Here is a 20800-nt window from a genome sequence, read left to right as displayed (position 1 = left end):
TAGTAGCTGCACCAACTTACATTCCCACCAACAGTATAAGAGCGTTCCCTTTCCTCCACACCCTCTCCAGCATTTGTTAGTTGTAGACTTTTTAATGATGGCCATTCTGACTGGTGTGAGGTGGTACCTCATTGTAGTTTTGATTTGCATTTCTCTAATAATTAGTGACGTGGAGCCTCTTTTTTAAAAAAATTAATTAATTAATTTTTCGTTGTGTTGGGTCTTCGTTGCTGCGTATGGGCTTTCTCTAGTTGTGGCAAGCGGGGGCTACTTTTCGTTGTGGTGTGTGGGCTTCTCATTGTGGTGGCTTCTCTTGTTGCAGAGCATGAGCTCTAGACATGTGGGCTTCAGTAATTGTGGCATGCGGGCTTCAGTAGTTGTGGTGTGCGGGCTCAGTAGTTGTGGCTCGTGGCCTCTAGAGTGCAGGCTCAGTAGTTGTGGCGCACAGGTTTAGTTGCTCCACGGCACGTGGGATCTTCCCAGACCAGGGCTTGAATCCGTGTCCCCTGCATTGGAGGATTCTTAACCACTGTGCCAATAGGGAAGGTGGAGCCTCTTTTCATGTGCCTATTGGCCGTCTGTATTAGCATGGACACAATATTGAAGATGTGTTCTGAAGGTGGTTCTGACCTAGTATAACACTTGTTTGTATTTTACCTATACATTCCCCTAGTGCCTCTACTGCTTAAGTAACTCTAATAAGATTTGAAACTTTAAGCCAGTAGGAATATAGTCTGTGATAGCCTACTTAATTCTTCTCTGATCATGAGGCCTGCTATCTGGACCATATTGTCATGGTTTTGCCAAAGTATTTTCAGGAGTAGAAGATTTAAACTGTATGTTTACTTTATAGATATATTCAGTGGTAGATACAGAAAGATAGAGTATATCAAGTATGAATATGGGTAAAAGGGATATGTTGGAGACATTTGAAAAATTATTATTTTGTATGTGAGCTGAAGAGTAGAGTTGCAGTTTTAGTCAATGAATAGGGTTTTTAAATGCTTCATTTCTTATTATGATAGGGAATCTGGCTTTACACTATCTGTTAGTCACAACTGTTTCAGAGTACATACCATCTCTAAATTTTCATTTGGTGTGAGAAACCTAGAAAATCCATACAATTAAAGGTGTTAGAGTAAATATAAATTTGCAGTAATAGTATAACCTAACAAATTTAAAAAGTAAATAAAAACCAGTGTTTTGGACTTCACACAAAGAAGCATTACATCATCAGTGAGGTTGGTGTTTTTCATTGTGATTGATTTCATATCTAGAACAGTATTTTAATTATGTCATTTGGATACTAGAATTTAATACAGAAATAGAGAATTTAAATAATGTCACCAAAAAGATGACTTATATTGAGGAATTGCTTTAAAAGGAAAGGAGAAAAGGAGCTAAATATATTCATCTTAGCAGAGAGACAGTTGAGACATAAGTTTATAAATATTTGGAACTTGTAAACACCAAGGGAGGAAAGATGTATTTTAATTTTACAGCAGGATATAGCTAAGAGTAAGAAGATGAAATACAGGATGACTCATTTTTATGGGATTACTATTCTGGTAGGTTGGAAGAATGCCAAGGTATAGTTTATCTCTTTTTCAAAATTATGAGCTTCTTGGGCTTCTCTGGTGGTGCAGTGGTTAAGAATCCGCCTGCCAATGCTGGGGACACGGGTTAGAGCCCTGGTCCGGGAAGAGCCCACATGCCTCGGAGCAACTAAGCCAGTGCGCCACAACTACTGAGCCTGAGCTCTAGAGCCCGTGAGCCACAACTACTGAGCTCGCGTTCCACGACTACTGAAGCCCGCATGCCTAGAGCCCATGCTCTGCAACAAGAGAATCCACCACAATGAGAAGCCCACCCACTGTAACAAAGAGTAGCCCCCACTCGCCTCAACAAGAGAAAACCCGTGCACAGCAACAAAGACCCAACGCAGCCAAAAATAAACAATTAATTAATTAATTAAAAAATAAAGATACTACATGTGGGGGCAATTTGTTATTAATAGACACGTAAAATATACATAGCCAACATGTCATAAACAACCTACAGCGCTGTTGAAAATCCAGTAAAAATTCTGCCTGAACCAACGGTGTGTCATAAGGAAGAAAAAAAAAAATATCGCCAAACCAGAACTATGTAGTTTTGCCAGTTAATATGCCAAAATCACCCAGAGTCATTTATTATACATTTCTCTGTAGCTAGAATGTCTGTTGCTTCATTTTCTTTAATCAGCAAGTCCCAAGTTTAAACAACATTTATCATCTCACAGATTCTATGGGTCAGGAATCTAGGTGTGGCTTACTTGGATTCTCTGTTTCAGAGTCTCTTTAAAAGGTTGCAGTCAACTCAAGTCTTGATTGGGAAGAGTCCACTTCTAGTTCACTCACGTGGTTATTTGCAGGATTCATTTCCTCACAGGCTGATGGGTGGAGGCCTCCTTGTTTCCTTGTTATGTTGACCTCTCCATAGAGCATCTCAAAACATGGCAGTTTTCTTTACCAGAGTGGCAAACTTGAGGGCGAGAGAGAGAGAATGTGTGTTAGCAAGATGGAAGTCACAGTCTTCTGTAAGTTAATCATGGAAGTGACGACTCATTACTTTTGCTGTATTCTGTTCATTAGAAGTCACTAGGTATAGCCTACACTCAAGAGGAGTAGTTACGTAAGAGTGTGTATACTGGGGGTGGGGATGATTGGAAACCGTGTCTGAAGCTGCGTACCATAGAGTCTGAGAGGCTTTTAAATGATGTTTGGATCCTGTTATTGTCCTTTTAATTTAGTTATAATATAGTATAGAAAATGCAGGAAGCCCCCTCCTTTCATATATAATTTTTTCCATGTATAAAAGTTGCTTGTGTAGTAAGAGTTTCGGGATAGTTCTAGAGAGTGAAAAAAACATTATAATGTACCAATTATTCCTTCCCTTTTACATTCTTCAGTGATTTATTCCCAGAATTTGGTATATGTTCCTTACTTTTCCCCTCCTCTTCTCTTCCCTCCCTCCTTTCCCACCCTGCATTGAACCACAAGTTTAATCCACTTAAATCTGGAGGGTGTGTTAAATTGAGATCCAGGATTTTTCACTTTGAACATACCTAGAGGTTCTTTCTTTGTTATGCAGTCTGAGGCATATGCTTATCACTAATATTAGTACTTTTTTATTTCTATTTTTCTTTTTCACACATTTGTGTAAAGCAAAAGTAAAAATGCAAAGGAAACTTTAAATGATAGCAAAACCTTTGTTTTCCAAGTTTGGTAATGCTGCTGAGTTGTAACAGCTAGCTGACAAGCAGTGAAAGGACAGCATGAAATATAGTCCTTTAGCCAAAAAGAGCATTTGAAGACTTTTTAGGAACAGCACTGTATGAAAATCCAATATATGAAGTCAAAGATGGCCCTCTGTTTTCTACTCAGCTGGAAAAAAAGTGCTGTGCTGTTCTTCTTTGTGAAAGTTTGATTAAAATAAATGCTTGGTTGTTGGAGAATTGTCTAGAAATCTCTCTTTGCCTCACAGCTTCTCTTCATAACTTGTGTGACAAGGAGATGCATCAAGTCTTTAATTTTGTCTGTGCTAAACAGGGCCTGATAAGGCAAATGTTTATACTTCAAAGAAACCCTTAAAATCTTACTGTAGCCATCATGGCAGCATTTTGCAAGCATTTTCATAATGTTTTAGAGTTTTAGCCTTGCTGAATTCTTATGATATGGGAGCTTTGAGATCCTAGATTAAAAAACAATATATTTCTGGACTTCTCTGGTGGTGCAGTGGTTAAGAATCCGCCTGCCAATTCAGGGGACACGGGTTCGAGCCCTGGTCCGGGAAGATCCCACATGCCACGGAGCAACTAAGCCCGTGCGCCACAACTACTGAGCCTGCACTCTAGAGCTTGCACGCTACAACTACTGAGCGCACGGGCCACAGCTACTGAAGCCCACGCACCTAGAGCCTGTGCTCCGCAACAAGAGAAGCCACTGCAATGAGAAGCCCGCGCACCGCAACGAAGAGTAGCCCCTGCTCGCCACAACTAGAGAAAGCCCACGTGCAGCAACAAAAACCCAACACAGCCAAAAATAATAAATAAAAAAAAATTATTTCCAAGATAGTCAGTCTTGCTACTTAAGCCTCAGTTTACTTATTTGTAAAATGGCAATAATGATAGGTGCTTTATATTGTTGTTGATTCCATTGTCTTAGCTCCAGAGTTCCTGAATTTCTCCTGATTTCCTTTCTGTAGAAGCTTCTGTCCATTCTTCTGAATATCATCAGCAGTGCAGCGATGCCCTTTCTTTTAACCACTTGCTTCCCCAGAATTCCTTTAGCCTGATACTCCTCCTAGCCACTTATGCTTTACAGAGTAGAGCTCTACTGTAAATATGTGAAACATGCTTCTTGGTGTTTTAAAAAAAAAAGTAGGGCATGTTTCATCTGGTTTATATTTAAATATTGCTAAATATTTTATATTTTAAAAAGTTTTTAAAAACTGGCTTAAATAGATCAAAGTTAGTGTTTCACTTAACTTTTCATTCTAACAATTCCATGCTAATCAAATGACTATTATTTTTCATTTGATTTATTAACGTTTCACTTGACAAATTGTGACAGAAAGCAGCATTTATTTTAATATGATTTAGTCACCCTAATTTCTTTCAGAATGCAAAGCTAACAATGAAAAAAGTTAAGTATGGCCTGGTTATCTTCTAACCTTCAATTTTAGGTGATTTTGGACAATTACAGATCTTGTCATGCTGAAGAATCACACTAGGGCTTTTGCTGGTGACCTTTGGTTCCTAACTAGTTCCTTAGAGCTGGTCCTCCACAGTCTGTGGCTCAGCTGCTCATGATGGCAGCCTGAAGGCCTTTGATGGTAGTCATGTCTTCTGTGTACAGATGCTTCTACTGCTTCTATACAAGGCCTTGTAAAGATAGGTATGGTAATGTTTCTTACAATGCTCTGGATACTGTGACACACATCTTACAAATGTAAGAAGGTATTATTGAGGTGTTTTCTAGATATGGGGCTGTGATTCTTTCTGGCATGTCAGTTTTTCCATCATCCATGCCCATAGCCCAGTAACCAGAGCTTGCAGCAGAGTCCTGCACATCTGCTGGTTTGAGTTAGAGCATAGTGCTCTACCATCTGTTTGACAGGCAGGTGATACACACTAAGAGTCATACTTCTAAGAGGGCCAGCTTCAAAGGGGACGTGGTTTGACTCACAGTGGCTTATGAGGCCTCTGAAGGTTCAGCTCGGTGACAGGGCTCTTTTGATGATCCTGACTTTAGTATAGTTCTATTAGCCTGTACTGACAAACACATTTCTAGAAGGCTATTTGCCAAGTTAACTTCATAGTCCCTAAAAGGGTATATAGTCAAGATATATTCCACAGTGACAGCAATGGCAGAAACTGGTTAGGAGTGAAGGCTTACAGAAGGAGCCCCAGTAGTTTGAGGCCTATGTTTAGAACTGAAGAATCAATTCAGACATACTATTTTATTAAATTAATTTTATTGAAGTAGAATTTATATACAATAAAATATACCCATTTTAATTACAAATTGATGAATTAGGACAAATGTGTATGCTACCACAGGCATTCTATTTGACCAACACCGTAGGATGATTCAAGATCCCTTACTGAGAATGATGGTATCTTCGTCAAGAGGGGACCTTGCATTTAAGGACTGATGATTCGTTTCACTGGGAGATTATTTATGATGGTTATTTTGTGTGATCATATTTTCAACTAAGCACACATCTGGGTAGAAGTCTTCTGTTGGTGAGGACTATAAGTCAATTAAGTATTGTTTATTTGCCAAGTGTGCTTTTGTTCTCATAACCCTGGCCTGGAGTGCATCTCTGAGAGACTTAGGTTCTAAGCCTGGGTCTGCCACTGTGGACAGTGGACTTAGTTGAGGTTATAGGTTTTTTGTGTTTCTTCATGAGTAAAATGAGAGGGCTGTTTGATAACTTCTACCTCTGACATTCTTAATTTCTCATGATAATAAGAATGAATTATTTGATTTGAATGTGACTGTCACAAATGTAAATGGAAAACTACTTTCTACCAGTGTTGCTTCTCTGCAGATGGATTGTACTAGTTAATGAACAGGATAGCATCTGAATACCTTTGTAGCCTTGTTTCCTGGCCTTGCTGTCAATGTGGAATATATCTTGATTATACTGTTGGTGACCTTGAAGTTTGTTAGGTAAATTGCCTTCTAGATACATGTGTTTGTCTTGCATAAAGCTTTTTATAAAGGCTGCTTTTTATTGGTTCTTGTTAGAGAAAAGAAAACCTTATCTCTGCTGTTCAGGCCTGTAACCACTCCTAAAAGGCAAAGACAAAGAAGTGCATTGTTAACTGTTGTGCAGTGCTGGGTTGGCAGCTGTTTACCATGAATACCGAGGTTTAATTAACATAGGTACCTGTTACAGATACCTCTAGACCATTTTAAGGTAAAATGAAATTAATCACAGCATTTAGTATTATAGACTGCTCATTTTAAGACAGCCTACATCTAGTTATTGATACATAATTTCTAACTGGGAAGGAATTTTCGCTGAGAAAGAGCACTTTAAATAGTGGTTAGGTTCTCTGAATACAAAGGCCTATTTAACCCACAGTACACCTAAAGTATGACACTAATAGAACTATGGAACATAATGTCCATTTTTCTGGATTTCTGTGGGGGAAGTACTGGTTTTTAGACCTAGAATATTTGCTTTATAAACATATTTCGTCCTTCTAAGGTGTTCCAGACAGTATGCTGGGCACTGGAAATACAGGGATAGGTAAAATACAGTCCCTTTCCTAATGAATGCGTGGTGGGGAAGATACACGTAAATTGATAATCATAAAATAGTAAGGTTTAAAAGAGAAACTGTAAAGTATGTTCAGGGATTAGCTATGCATAAGGTACTGAGAGTACAGAAGCATACCTAACCAGTTGGGATGGGGCTCTTTTGGAGGACTGAGCTGAATCTGAAAGGATGAGTAGAAATTTATAAGAACGACTTGGGGGACGTGGGTGGGGAGAACATTCCAGGCAGAGGGGACAGCATGAATAAGGGAATGGGGTAAGAAACTGTGAGCGCTTTGATATTACTGGGGCAAAGCAAAAAAGTAGTGAAAGAAGAGGAAGAAGAAAGAAGTAGGGACCAGATTACAGTGGATCTTAATTGTCACGTTTAGAAGCATGGGTTTTTCCTGTGGTCAGTCAGAGCTGAGCTGGTCAGGTTTTTGCTTAAGAAACACTACTGAGACAGGGATGTGGAGAATTGGTTTGAGGGTGCAGGGATAGCAGCTTTCTCAGGCTGTTGTAATGAGCTGGTTGAGAAATGATGAAGGCCTGAATCAGGTCAGAGGTAATGCGGGGGGAGATAGCAGATAAATCTTTAGGAGGTAAGATAATCAGGCCTGAGGATTGGTTAGATTTTAGGAATAAAGGACAGGTGTTCAGACTTCTGCTTTTGTTGATTGAGTGACTGAGAAGGGAATACTATCAGAAAGAGAGACAGTGAAGATTCAGTTTGAACAAGTTGAATTTGAGATGATTGTGGAGATAGCCAGCATACAGTTGACATATCTCTAGATATATAGAAGCTTAGAGACCTAGAGGTATAGATTTTGGAGTCATTGGCATATGAGTGATTGTTGAAACCCTGGACTGAATTAAAATTAGGTCTTTAAAAAATCTATATTCAGAAGTGAGCTTGGCATATTTCATGGTAAGTGCTCACTCTGGTTTCTTAACAATTTCTTTCAAAATTGAGAACTTGCCTACCAAAGGACAATGAATACTGAGCATTGGCAATTTTCATTCATTCATTTAATTGTTCATTCATTCAACAAATCTGTTTTTTTAATTGACATCTGCTGATTGTTTTATTTAATTTTTCACTTTAAAAACAAGACCAAAATCAAAACCTCTGAACTTATACTTTTCAACCTGAAAGAATCAAAGAATATAGTTATAATTCTAAAGTAGCATCAATAAAGCAAGTGTTATTCTTATGAGTATTAATGGACTATACTGAAAGAAGGTAAAATATAATACTCTTATTTTGTACTTACTTTGAAATGCTGCCACTGAACAGATGTTTATTCTGAAAGATGCTACTATGAAGTTTGCAGACTCAAATACTGATAATCGTTATTCAAAAGTAAATTTATGGAATAACTAGAAAACAGGCTGAATTGGAACCTGTGGATAGTTTTATGATATTAATTAGCAACATTTTTTTAAAGATATAGAAAGCTATTGTTTTAATATAAATTAGAAGTTTTAAAACCATCTCCCTTTAGTGCTTTCAATTATCACATAAACCAAAGACCCAAATAATTTCAAATGATCACAGATACTATTTAGGCAAAAATTCTCATGTGTCAGTACTTTTAATGTTGTGCACATCAAATTATAGTAAAAAAATGACTGTAAAGATGCAGCCCCTCTATTTCCATGAACAGCACACTGCATTACAGTAAACCGAGCTTATATTCAACCATCAAATGTGGTTCTCGCATTATTTCATTTTGTGACGGGTCATTAAGAATATCTTCAAGTCCAATAGTCTCATCATTACCCCTCAAGATATCCAATGAAAGGTTTGAGCTGGGAAGAAATGGAAGACACTGAACCTGCTGCACTGCCTTGAATTCCATTTGTAGTTTTAGTGGAGCAAATAGACCCTGGATGTTTCTCAGTGTGGAAAAGTTCATTTTATCTTGGTTGAGCTGGAAATTTTTTTCTGTTAATTCAAGAGGATGACTGGGCAAAAGTTCATTTTTCACACAAGAAAAATCTTTTCGAAGAAGATCATGACTTTCAAAAGGTCCACTTGCTGAAAGTTCAGTAACTGGAATACTGTCCTTTAGCTGAGATCCAAGTCCTCTGGCATTCACCTTCAACTCGCTCTGCGAACCCATTCAACAAATATTTATTAAACGCTGTATGCCTGGATTTCAGCAGATACATAAAGTGGTGATAGAAATATCTTCCCTGCCCTTTAGGAGGTTGCAGTCACAATAATCAGATTCTCTATATTTTTAAATCCTTAACTGTCAATGAAGTTATTTTAAGAGGTAAAATTATGATAGACTGATGCTACTAGCAAATGACTATTGTGCTTAAGAAAAAAAGCATGTCTCTCACTCTTAGTTCTTTGTCCTGTTTGTTACAATACAGAATCTTATTTGTTCAAGGTGAACAATGGAGAACAGTGTAAAGAAAGGAACATAAACTGAAAATTTTCTCCTGGGAATGTACTTCTGTATGAAATGTGACGAGAGTCATGCCACTTCTGTATTTAAAGAAAAGAATAGTTGTAGCCATTAATATTAGGCTAGCACTGTTCATTGTTCAGAAACTAGTCCAGTTGATGTCTGATTGGTTTTTTCCTATTATTCAGGATTGTAGACAGTTGTGTTTGTTTTTCTGTCTTCTTTACTGGTGCTGATGAGACTCATCTTGTGGGTTTCATATTTTTGTTCCAAATGTCCTGGTGTAGGAAGTGTAAAGCAAATGTAGTAGGATAATTGTATATCTTTAGGCTGTTCTATTTATGATGTGCCAATTAACTGAAATAAATTTAACCCTGTGAAAAAAATTGATTCTATAAAAGGAAAAAGCAAATCTAGAATACATGCAAAACATCATGAATGTACATTCAAGAGTTAACTAAATTCTGCTAAAATATAGATATTTCAAGAATAATTTCTGAGTAACCATACTGTTTATCACATTAATTCCCTGACTTTTGCCTTTAAAATACAATTTAACTAAAATGAACCCTGCAGCCTTGATTTGTCTGTCCAATTTTATTGCTGATAACTTGAATATGAGACATCCAACTCCTGCCATTTCTACTGTTTCTATGGTAACTAAAGTGTGCAAACCCAGCAGTATCACTTTCTTTCACAGCTGGCATTTTGTGTTCACAGTAAGAAGAGGGGTTTTAGTAAAGCATAGTCTGTGTTAACTGGGATGTAACTAGGTCAGAACAATTTTGGTATCCTTTTTTCATTCTTTTAGGTTTGTACGTGTGTGTGTGGGTGTGTGTGCATGAGCTGCAGTTTCCTTTGTTTTTTAATAGCATATACCTTCACTTAATTAATCACTGTCAAAGTTAGTCTTTTGAAAATTCAGCATAATATCTGTAAACACAACTCAGTGTGGAATCTTGAGGGTTATATGGAGTTGTTCAGAGACTTGCCCCTAGCCCTGTAGGTCCTTGAGTATTTCCCTTAAGAAGAAGAAAATCGATGTGAAAATGCTTTGAAAAGTTAAATGCATTTTATTTTTTTATTTATTTTCCATTATGATTTATTACAGGATATTGAATATAGTTCCCTAAGTTAAATGCATTTTCATGGTGATCATGTTATTTATTTTGCTGTTATTGTTGTTATTTTGAAACATCAAGTATCTTATGACCGTAACACATTCACTCGTCCTGAAGGGGACAGATAAAGCCCAGTTAAGAGGTGTGCATTAAAAAATGATTCCCGGGCTTCCCTGGTGGCACAGTGGTTGAGAGTCCGCCTGCCGATGCAGGGGACACGGGTTCATGCCCCGGTCTGGGAAGATCCCACGTGCCGCGGAGCGGCTAGGCCCGTGAGCCATGGCCGCTGAGCCTGCGCGTCCGGATCCTGTGCTCCGCAACGGGAGAGGCCACAACAGCGAGAGGCCCGCGTACCGCAAAAAAAAAAAAGATTTCCTCTGTGATTCTAGATTTTTACTTGACTACAGGAACCCTTCTCTATGGATACTGCCCAAGCTCTAGGTTCCTTTCTCAGACTGTACAAAAGAGCTCACAGTCGCTGCTCCCCTAAACCATGTCACCACTTCTGCCCTCATCTCAGGCCTCACTCTTAGAGCTTCCATGGGCTTCAAGTAGATCACGTCAAAGTTATTCTCTACTGTCTTCAGAACTAGCTAGATCCTCTTCTCTCTCTCTCTCTCTCTCTCTCTCTCTCTCTCCCTCTCCTCATTCCATTGTGGTGCTCATATTCATATTCTCTGTTTCCATATAGTGTGACTGCAGGAACTTCTAATAAGAGCTAACAGTGGTCCAAGATGAACTTCCTGCTTTTCTCCCATTCAGCAGCTCATAATCTATTTTCATTTCTTATACGAAGCAATTTTTGTTCCCTTATATCATACTTTGTGTTTTTATCTTATTTCTTTATTTTAAAAGGATTTAATTCCTAAATCCAAAATTTAGGAATTGCGAATAGTGTAACAAATGGTACATAAAATGGTTTATTTGATGATTTTACAATTTAAAAAATTGTTATATCCCAGAGATTCCCATTCTCACTAAGGCCTTGAAAAATGTACTCTAAATCTGCCTTTACCTTTTTTCCACTTATTTGGGTCTCATTTATTGTGTCTAGCTTCTGTAAATGCACAGAAATTATTTTTTCTGTGTCACCAGTGACCTTCTAATTGTCCCAAAGTTGCCTCTTCTCAGCTTTCATTCTGTTGCACCTGAAGGCTACCTCTTCCTTTTTAAACTCTTAGCTTCTAGAACCCTATGCTGACCGTTTTCTTACCTTGGATGCTCTTTCACCAGTTCTTTCACTGGCTCTTGTTCTTCTACCCTTTATTCCTCTCAGCATTATTTTTTTCTTATATTTTTAAAATACCATCTATCTACTTGTAAACAATACCAAAATATACAAAATCAAACATTATGGAAATATATAATGTAGTAGAAAATGGTAATCGCTCCAAACTCTGCTATCAGAGATTGGGCAGGATATATATAAAATAAATTATGCAATTTGTAAAAATTATGGGTAAGATGGATAATATAACAAAACGATGCTAATTCTAGTCATGAAAAACCTAGTCTTTCTGAGCCCCCACGTCATTCTGTCTGACCGGCACCCCTCCCTAACCTTTGCCCCACCCCTCCTCTGCTGCCCCTGGGCTAACTCCCCTCCTCTCACATTGACTGCAACCGCACTGACCTCCTTGCTCTTTCTCCAGTGAGTCACCCTGCCAGCTCACCAAGGTTTTTCCTCACTGCTCCGAACACCATGATCTTGCTCTGCTGCAGATCTCGTGGCAGCCCTCATCAGCTCTCAGAGCACAGGCTAGACAGTGCTCAAGAACCCATCCAGGGGCTTCCCTGGTAGCGCAGTGGTTGAGAGTCTGCCTGCCGATGCAGGGGACACGGGTTCGTGCCCTGGTCCGGGAAGATCCCACATGCCGCGGAGCGGCTGGGACCGTGAGCCATGGCTGCTGAGCCTGCGCGTCCGGAGCCTGTGCTCCGCAGCGGGAGACGCCACAATAGTGAGAGGCCCGCGTACCACACACACACACACACACAAAAGCCCATCCAGTTCTGCTACCCAAATGACTTGTGCCAAAAGCAGAACCACTGCAAACAGCAAGCAAGCACTACGTAGGGTTTCCTTCTCTTTAGAATCATCAGTGCCTTACCACTCTGTTCTCCCCATGCCCACTGTTCTCCGTAGCGTGTCTCTGCTTTACCTGTGCCTTAAGCCTTTCAAGTTGCCCTTCCCTTATTACTGCACTTTCTTCACGTCTTATCCCAGATGTTACCTTCTCAGAGAGGCATTATGTAAGTAATTTAAAATTATGCTTAAATGATGTTGGAAATAACACCCTGTCATCCCACTCCCAACAGTACCTAGCCCCATTCCTTGCTTTATATATTATCTTACAAAGCATAACAGTCAAGAGCCTATCACTTAACTCAATAACTGGAATATTACCAATAGCTTGCTTCTATTTATGTTTTTTCCCTCATCCTGTCCTCTTGTCTCCTCCCAAGAGGTAACAAATATCCTGAATTTTGAACCTATTATTCACTCCTTTTAAAAAAAATAGGTTTATCACATTTGTATATATGCCTGAACAGAACATTTTTTAGCTTTGCTCGGTTTTAAGTTTTATGAAAATGGCATCCTGTGTATATAGTCTTCTAAAACTTGCTTTTTTTCTCTCAACATAATGCTTCCAAGATCTGAACATTTTTTACTTTTGTTTGTAATTCAGTGATTTTCACTGCTTTTAAAATTCATTGTGTGACTCGACCACGATTAATTTCTCCATTTTCCTATTGGCTAGAAATTTGGGTTGCGTCCAGATTTTTTTTTTTTTTATTACAAACTGTGCTGCTATGAACATTCTTTGGTGTTTCTAAAAATGGAATTACTGAGTCAAAGGGTATGCAATTGTTCAGTTTTGCAAGATGATGCCAAATTGTTTTCCAAAAAAGTTGTACCAATTTATTCTCCCACCAGCAATGTATTGGAGCTCCCCTGAGCTACTTCCTACTCAACTGTTCTTAATTTTTAACCAATTTACTAGGTGTAAAATGGTATCTCACTGTGATTTTAATTGCATTTTCCCCATTATTGATGAGGTATAGCATCATCTTTTCATATGCTTAGTGGTTAAACATTTTCTTCTTTTTGTTAAATCCCTGTTTGGACGTTTTGTCCGTTTTTCTGTTAGCTTGTTTTTCATATTGATTTGTAGGAGTTCTTTATTCTGGATACTAAACCTTTGTTACTGATAAGTGTTGCAAATACTTCTGCCTGTCTGTGCTTTGTCTTTTTATTTTCCTTATCTTTGATGATTGGAAGTTATTTTAATAGACAAATTTATGTCTTTTCTCTTATGGTTATTCTTTGTATCTTGTTTAAGAAATTCTTCCTCACCTCAGAAAGATATTCTCCAGTTTTTTTTTCCTCCAAAGTTTTAAAGTTTTGCTTTTCACATTTAATTCCTTAATCCTCCTGAAATTGTTGTTTATATGATATGAGGTGAGGATTCATTTTACTTAGTTTTTTCCCACTTAGATAACCTGTTGTGCCAGCACCATTTATTGATTAGTTCTTCCTTTCTCCACTGATCTGAAGTTCTCTCTCAGTATTTTGGTTCCATCTAGGTTCTCCATTCTCTCCCATTGATCAGTTTGTCTATCCCTGTACTAGAACCACACTGTTTAATCACTATAGCTTTAAAATAAATCTTGATATAATGTTTTGAGCCAGATTCCTCTCCTCATCGCCTACCCCTAACACTTAGTGAATATCTTGGCTATTCTTAGCTCTTTGCTCTTTCACATACATTTTAAAATCAGCTTTTCAAGTTCCACAAGGAAACTCTGATGGAATTTTGATTGAAATTGCATTGAATATACAGAGAAGTATTGGGAGAATTGATGTCTTTACTATATTGAGTCTTCTTATCTATTAACATGAGCTCTTAATTTATTTAGAACTTCTTAATATCATTTAAAACAAGGTTTCAAGGTGTTCTGTATAAAAATCTTGTAAATCTTTTGATATATTTATTCCTAGGCACCTTATACTTTTTTGTTGTTGTTGCTATAGAAGTGCTGCCTTTGAAAAATTATATTTCCTAGCTTTTTTTTTCTGATATACAGAAATACAGTTGACTTGTTCATATTGTTCAAGTAGCCAGACGTTCTAAACTCTCTTACTTTTGCTAATAATTTGCCTGTAAATACTTTGGGCTTTCTATGTAGATAATTATATTATCTGAAAATAACAATAGTTTTATTTTTGCCTTTCTAATATATATGTCTTTAATTATTGCTTTATAGTAATAGACTTATAGTACAGTGTTGATTTTAGAAGTGTTAATAGTGGGTATTCTTACATTATTCCTGATTTTAAAGGAAATGATTTCATTGTTTCTTTCTTAGTTTTTGATATATACCCATTATCAGGTTAAGGAAGTTTTTTCTAGTCTAACTTGCTGAGAGTTTTTATCATGACTGGGTGTTAAATTTTATGAGCTGCTTTTTCAGCCTCTATCAAGATAATTAAATCATCTTTCTTCTTTAATCTGTCACTGTGGTGATGGACTTATATAGATTTTCTTATATTAAGCCATCCTGGCATTCCTTTTTCTGGATTTGGCTTATTACTATTTTGTTTAATATTTTTGAGTGGAGTTGGCCTGAAGTTTTTCTTTCTTATCCTTTTTTGGTTTTTCTATCAAGGTTATGCTGGCTTTCTAGAATGTGTTGGGAGTATTCCCTCTTCTATTCTCTGAAAATGTTTGAATAAAATTGAAAACAATCTGTTCATTGAAAATTTGGAGAACTTGCCTCTGTGATCATCTGTTTTCTTGGTAGCAAGATTTTTCTTTTTAACATCTTTATTGGAGTATAATTGCTTTACAATGGTGTGTTAGTTTTTGCTTTAAACAAAGTGAATCAGCTATACATATACATACATCCCCATATCTCCTCCCTCTTGCATCTCCCTCCCACCCTCCCTATCCCATCCCTCTAGGTGGTCACAAAGCACCGAGCTGATCTCCCTGTGCTATGCAGCTGCTTCCCACTAGCTATCTGTTTTACAGTTGGTAGTGTATATAAGTCCATACCACTCTCTCACTTCGTCCCAGCTTACCCTTTGGTAGCAAGATTTTTAAGTCCAGTTTTACTTTATTTACTACTTCTTGGTTTCTTCAGGTTTTCTAATTCATTTTGAGTCAATTTGTAGGTTACAGTTTCTTGAATTTACCTATTTTGTATATATTTTTAAATTAATAGATATAGTTTTTTAATAGGGTTCTTTTATCTTTCTAACCTCCACTGAATCTATAGTTATGTTCCTTTTTTAAATTTGTAATATCATCTATTTGCACTTTCTCTCCTTTTGTTGTAGTTGTCCTAAAGGCTTCATAAATCCTCTCTTGTTCATAAATTCCTGTCCTTACCTTTATACTTTTACTTTCTTTTGTTTTAGTCTGTTGAATTTTGCTTTGTTTTGTTTTAACTTCTTAACTTAGGCACATAATTATTTTCAGCCTTTCTTCCTAACGTAAATATTTAAGGCTATACATTTCCCTTGTAAGTTCCACAGGTTTTGATAGGTCGTACTATCATTATTCCATTTCTGAGTATTTTAAATTTCTTCATACTTTCTCCTTTTACCTTTGAATAATTTAGAGGTATTTTTACATTTCCAAATATATGGAGTTTTAGATTTATACTTTTGTAATTGACTTTTTTTGGGGGGGCTGCATTGGGTCTTCATTGCTGTGCGTGGGCTTTCTCTAGTTGTGACGAGTGTGGGCTTTTCATTGCGGTGGCTTCTCTTGTTGCGGAGCATGGGCTCTAGGCGTGTGAGCTTCAGTAGTTGCAGCACGTGGGCTCAGTAGTTGGCGGCACATGGGCTTCAGTAGTTGTAGAGCGCAGGCTCAGCAGTTGTGGCGCACAGACTTAGTTGCTCCACGGCAAGTGGGATCTTCTAGGACCAGGGATCGAACCTGTGTCCCCTGCATTGGCAGGCTGATTCTTAACCACTGCACCACCAGGGAAGTCCCTGTAATTGACTTTTAACTTAATTTCATTGTGGTCAGAGAACATAGTCTGTTTGATAACAATTCCTTGAAATTTCTTGAGACCTGCTAGTACACTAACAACATTTGTAAACGTTCCATGTATGATTGAAAAAAAAATGTGTACTCTCTAATTATTGGGTAAAAAGTTGTGTATATGCCTGTTAGATCAACTTTGTTAATTGTGTCCTTTGGATGGTCTATATCTTACTGATCTTTTGTCTGCTTGACATATCAATTATTGAGAAATGTTTGTTATCCTTGGTCTTTTCCCTCCCTGAAATTATATCAAATACATATATATTTCAAGTACATAATGAGTTTTAGGAGTGTTCTCTCTTTCTGGTGAATTGAATCTTGTATCATTACATGGTGACCATCTCTACTCCTAATAATGCTTTTGTCTTAAAAGCTATTTTGTCTGACATTACTATAGTTGACTCTTTTAGCAGTTTGCCTGCTCTTTTAATAGCCTTTTACTTTCAGCTTTTATGGTCCTTCCACTTAGATGGATCTCTTGTAAATAGTATGTGAATGGATTAAAGTATGTTTTTAGCAGGAAAATGTATTGTTTTAGTCCTTAGGCCTAAGTTAGGAAGTTTTTCCTACAGAGAGGGTTTCCTTTTGCTTCTTCTGGTTTACTTTAGTCCCCATGGGAGTCTTGACTGATTGTCAGGGAACAGGCTCAGTTTCTTCACCTTGCTGGTGGTCCAGGGTTCAGTGTCCCCAGTGAAGTGTGTTACTGGCATCTGCTCCCAGGTCCATCCTGCCTTTCCTTCCTTCTCCAGCCCTTATTTGGGGGTGGGGCTGGGGTTGTTGTAGATATCCCTTATCTCAGTGGTTCCCCACACGTTTTGGCACCAGGGACCAGTTTCATGGAAGACAGTTTTTCCATGAATTGGAGTGGGGAGGATGGTGCAGGCGGTAATGCGAGTGATGGGGATCGATGGGGAGCGGCAGATGAAGCTTCGCTCACTTGCCTGCCGCTCACCTCCTGCTGTGCGGGCGGACTGGTACTGGTTTGCGGCCTGGGGGTTGGGGACCCCTGCCTTATCTCTTGTGAGATCAAGGATCCTTCAAGGAATGTTTCTTAGGCAGCATATATATTGTTGTTCTGTAATGGCAGGGTCTCCTAGAGCACCTACTCAGCCATAATACCAGATGTGGAAATCTCTTTGTGTTCTCCTTATTTAATTTTTATCCACAGCACTTATCAATACTGATGTACTGTACATTTGTTATTTATTGCCCTTCTCTTCCCACTAGAATGTAAGCTCCATGAGGTCAAGGATCTTGCCTGGTTTTGTTTACTACTGTATCTCTAGCATCTAAATCACTGCTAGATACTCAATCAGTATTTGTTGAATGAGTGACTATGGAGGGAAGTGAAGGCGGTGCAAAAAAGCAATGCCAAATCTTGAACTTTTCCTTTGAAATGCTCTTATGTGTTGCTCCATGACCATTGTCACAAGTTAGGGACCCCTTACTTTTCCCTTGACTATTGTAACCACTTCCAACTGGTCTCTGTCTCTACTTTGTGGTCCACCTTTCCTTCTCAGTTCATCCTTCACAGTGCTACCAGAGTTTTTTCCTAAATATAGATCTGATTATCTCACTGTCTTGTCTCGGCTTAGCCTATAGCATAAATTATAGTTTCTTTAATGTGACGTTTAATTTCCAACATAGTTCCTAGCCTTAGGAATGCTCTACACTGAGCATTCTATGCTCTAGTCAAAATCAAAATACTTGTAGGCTCTCCCAGCATGTCATGTCCCTGGGTTTTCTTTGTGACCAGGCTCTTACTTTTAGGGTTCTCTAAGCCTGAAAAGTCATTCTTCTCTTTATGCTTATCAAAATCTTAGGCACTCTTAAATTCATCTAAAGTCATCTCCTTCCTAAAGACTATCCTGATATTCACTGAGAAGAATCATCTATTCCTGGCAATTTATTTTGCTGTTTTGGTACTTTCTGTAATCTGCCTTGTACTCTAAAAAGTAATCTGTCTGTCTTTCCCTACTAGATATTAAACTCCTTGAAGTCAAGGGCTTCATGTTTTAATTCTCTTTGTTTCCTGAAAGTCTGCAGGACAGTGTTTTATACATAATGGATCTTTGATAAATAGTTGTTAAACTTGAATTTTGAAGGTTTGGTTTTTTGTCTGATGCATTTTTCTCTTTCTGCTACAGTAAACTAATCTTGTCTCATGTCTTCAATTATCACACTCCAGTGACAATAACTTTCAAATCTAAATCTTTGGGTTTCCCTGGTGGCACAGTGGTTAAGAATCTGCCTGCCAATGCAGGAGGCACAGGTTTGAGCCCTGGTCCAGGAAGATCCCACATGCTATGGAGCAACTAAGCCCATGTGCCACAACTACTGATCCTGTGCTCTGGAGCCCACGAGCCACAACTACTGAGCCTGTGTGCTGCAACTACTGAAGCCCATGCACCTAGAGCCCGTGCTCTGCAATAAGAGAAGCCACCACAATGAGAAGGCCGCGCACTGCAATGAAGAGTAGCCCCCGCACCGCAACTAGAGAATGCCCGCATGCAGCAGTAAAGACCCAGCGCAGCCAAAAATAAATAAATAAAATATAAATTCATTTAAAAAAAAAATCTAAATCTTCCTATTTCCACTCCCCTGGCTAGTACAACTAGGCCTCTCATATCACTCAAACTCAATGTGCCATCTCCTTCTCTTTGTTGTTCCCCCTCCCAAATCAGTACCTCTCATAAATTCTCTATCACAAGGGCACCATTCTTCCAGTCACATAAACTCAAAACCTTAATGAAATCTTTATCACCCTTTGTCTCAATCTTCTGCCTTCAACTAGTCACAAAGTCCTGTTAATTTCTCCTTTAAAATGTTCCTCAGCTCCATAGCTCCCTCGTCATTTCAGCTGAGAAGTCCTTGGATGAAGCGCTTATCACCTTACACCCAGTTGTGATACCTCCCTCTTTCTTGTAATCTCACTGCCTGTAATGTGTACAAAGGCCCGATTACTTCACCTGGCAATTAAGATTCTGCAGGGTCTAGGTTCATTTTACCACCTCCAACATGAGTCCTCTGCCTTCTGTCAAGTCAGACTTATTACTCTCTCCTAAGCTTGCTTCGTTCATAGCCCTTTTTTTTTTTTTTGGTACGCATGCCTCTCAGTGTTGCAGCCTCTCCCGTTGCGGAGCACAGGCTCCGGACTCGCAGGCCCAGCGGCCATGGCTCACGGGCCCAGCCATTCCGCGGCATGTGGGATCTTCCCGGACCGGACACGAACCCGTGTCCCCTGCATCGGCAGGCGGACTCTCAGCCACTGCGCCACCGGGGAAGCCCAGCCCTTACCTTTCTTCTGCTCTGCCATTCTAGCTTCTGTTCATTTTTCAGGATCTGGATAATGGACATAGCCGCTGCCCCACCTCCAGTGAACATTTCCCTTAACAATGGGAGCTCTTGTTAATCAGTTCCTTCTTTGAACTTTTTTTTTCTTTAATGCTTATTGTTTTCATTGAAACTTTAAAAAGAGCTGGAAAATTGGAAGAGATCTTAAAAGTAATCTAGTTTAGCCTCTAACCCAAGATCTCAGTCCTCTCCATAACTCATAATTAGCATTACCTTCTAGAATTATACAAAACTTCTGATATTTCTTTCTACTTATGTAGTGAGCATCTGGAGGTTAGGAACTTGGTTTACTGTGCCTTTATTTTTCCTCTTAATTCTTTGTATGGTTAGTATGGTTCTTTCTCCCTAGAAGACACTAAAAATATATTCATTGATTAAATAAATGAATCATAAATTTTTCTCTCCAAAGAGTTTACAGAGGAGACTTACTTGCCCAAAAGTGTGTATCTTCACAGTTTCTCTGTTTCCAAATGTCTACAAAAAAGGATGACTTAAAAGACGCTGGATACATTTGCAGCCTACTCTTTTCTTTATATAGCTCTGTATTAGCCTTGGCTTTTATTTTCCTACATCTTGAGATTATATTTGGAATTTCTCACTTTTGCATGAACTATGGCTGAAAATGTGTATGAATTTTAATGGAGTCTGCTGAATGTTGACCATGTTTTCCTATAGTAGTAGCTTAGAAATATTTAGCAAGGAATATTCCACTTGATTCATTTAAATGAAGGTAGTTATATTGTGGCTGGAAATTTTATGTAAAAATTTTCAACCACAAAAGCCCTTTATTGTGGGCAGCAATAGGACAGCTTATAATTTGTGCAGGTTTAAGAATTATTCTTACTCATTACTTTTGTGGGGTAAATAGAAATGACAGCTTTAATTCCTTTGTGATTTTTTGTATGATATGATTTTGAAAATAAGATGTTTCTATAGCAAGGATGTTTTTGGAAAGTTAGTGCTAACTTCAAGTATGTCAAATGCTTTAACTATATAGAGGGTACTTGATATTCAATTATAGTTTTGATGAAAATCCA

General features: G+C 38.3%; 1 protein-coding gene and 1 pseudogene across 4 annotated transcripts in view; one reads left to right on the top strand and one right to left on the bottom strand.

Moving 5' to 3' along the window:
* The window catches only part of CDK19 (cyclin dependent kinase 19), a 170162-nt gene that overhangs the window by 125231 nt on the left and 24131 nt on the right, over positions 1–20800 (top strand). The gene's annotated exons all lie outside the window — the stretch shown is intronic.
* LOC114895788 lies at positions 8390–9026 on the bottom strand (annotated as a pseudogene). The gene has a single exon (XR_003793646.1). The product of XR_003793646.1 is annotated as a proteasome maturation protein pseudogene (transcript).

This window comes from Monodon monoceros, unplaced genomic scaffold, assembly GCF_005190385.1.
Source record: "Monodon monoceros isolate NGI ecotype Baffin Bay Population unplaced genomic scaffold, NGI_Narwhal_1 Super_Scaffold_15, whole genome shotgun sequence".
Classification (NCBI taxonomy): domain Eukaryota; kingdom Metazoa; phylum Chordata; class Mammalia; order Artiodactyla; family Monodontidae; genus Monodon; species Monodon monoceros.
This window is presented reverse-complemented; position numbering and strand designations above follow the sequence as displayed.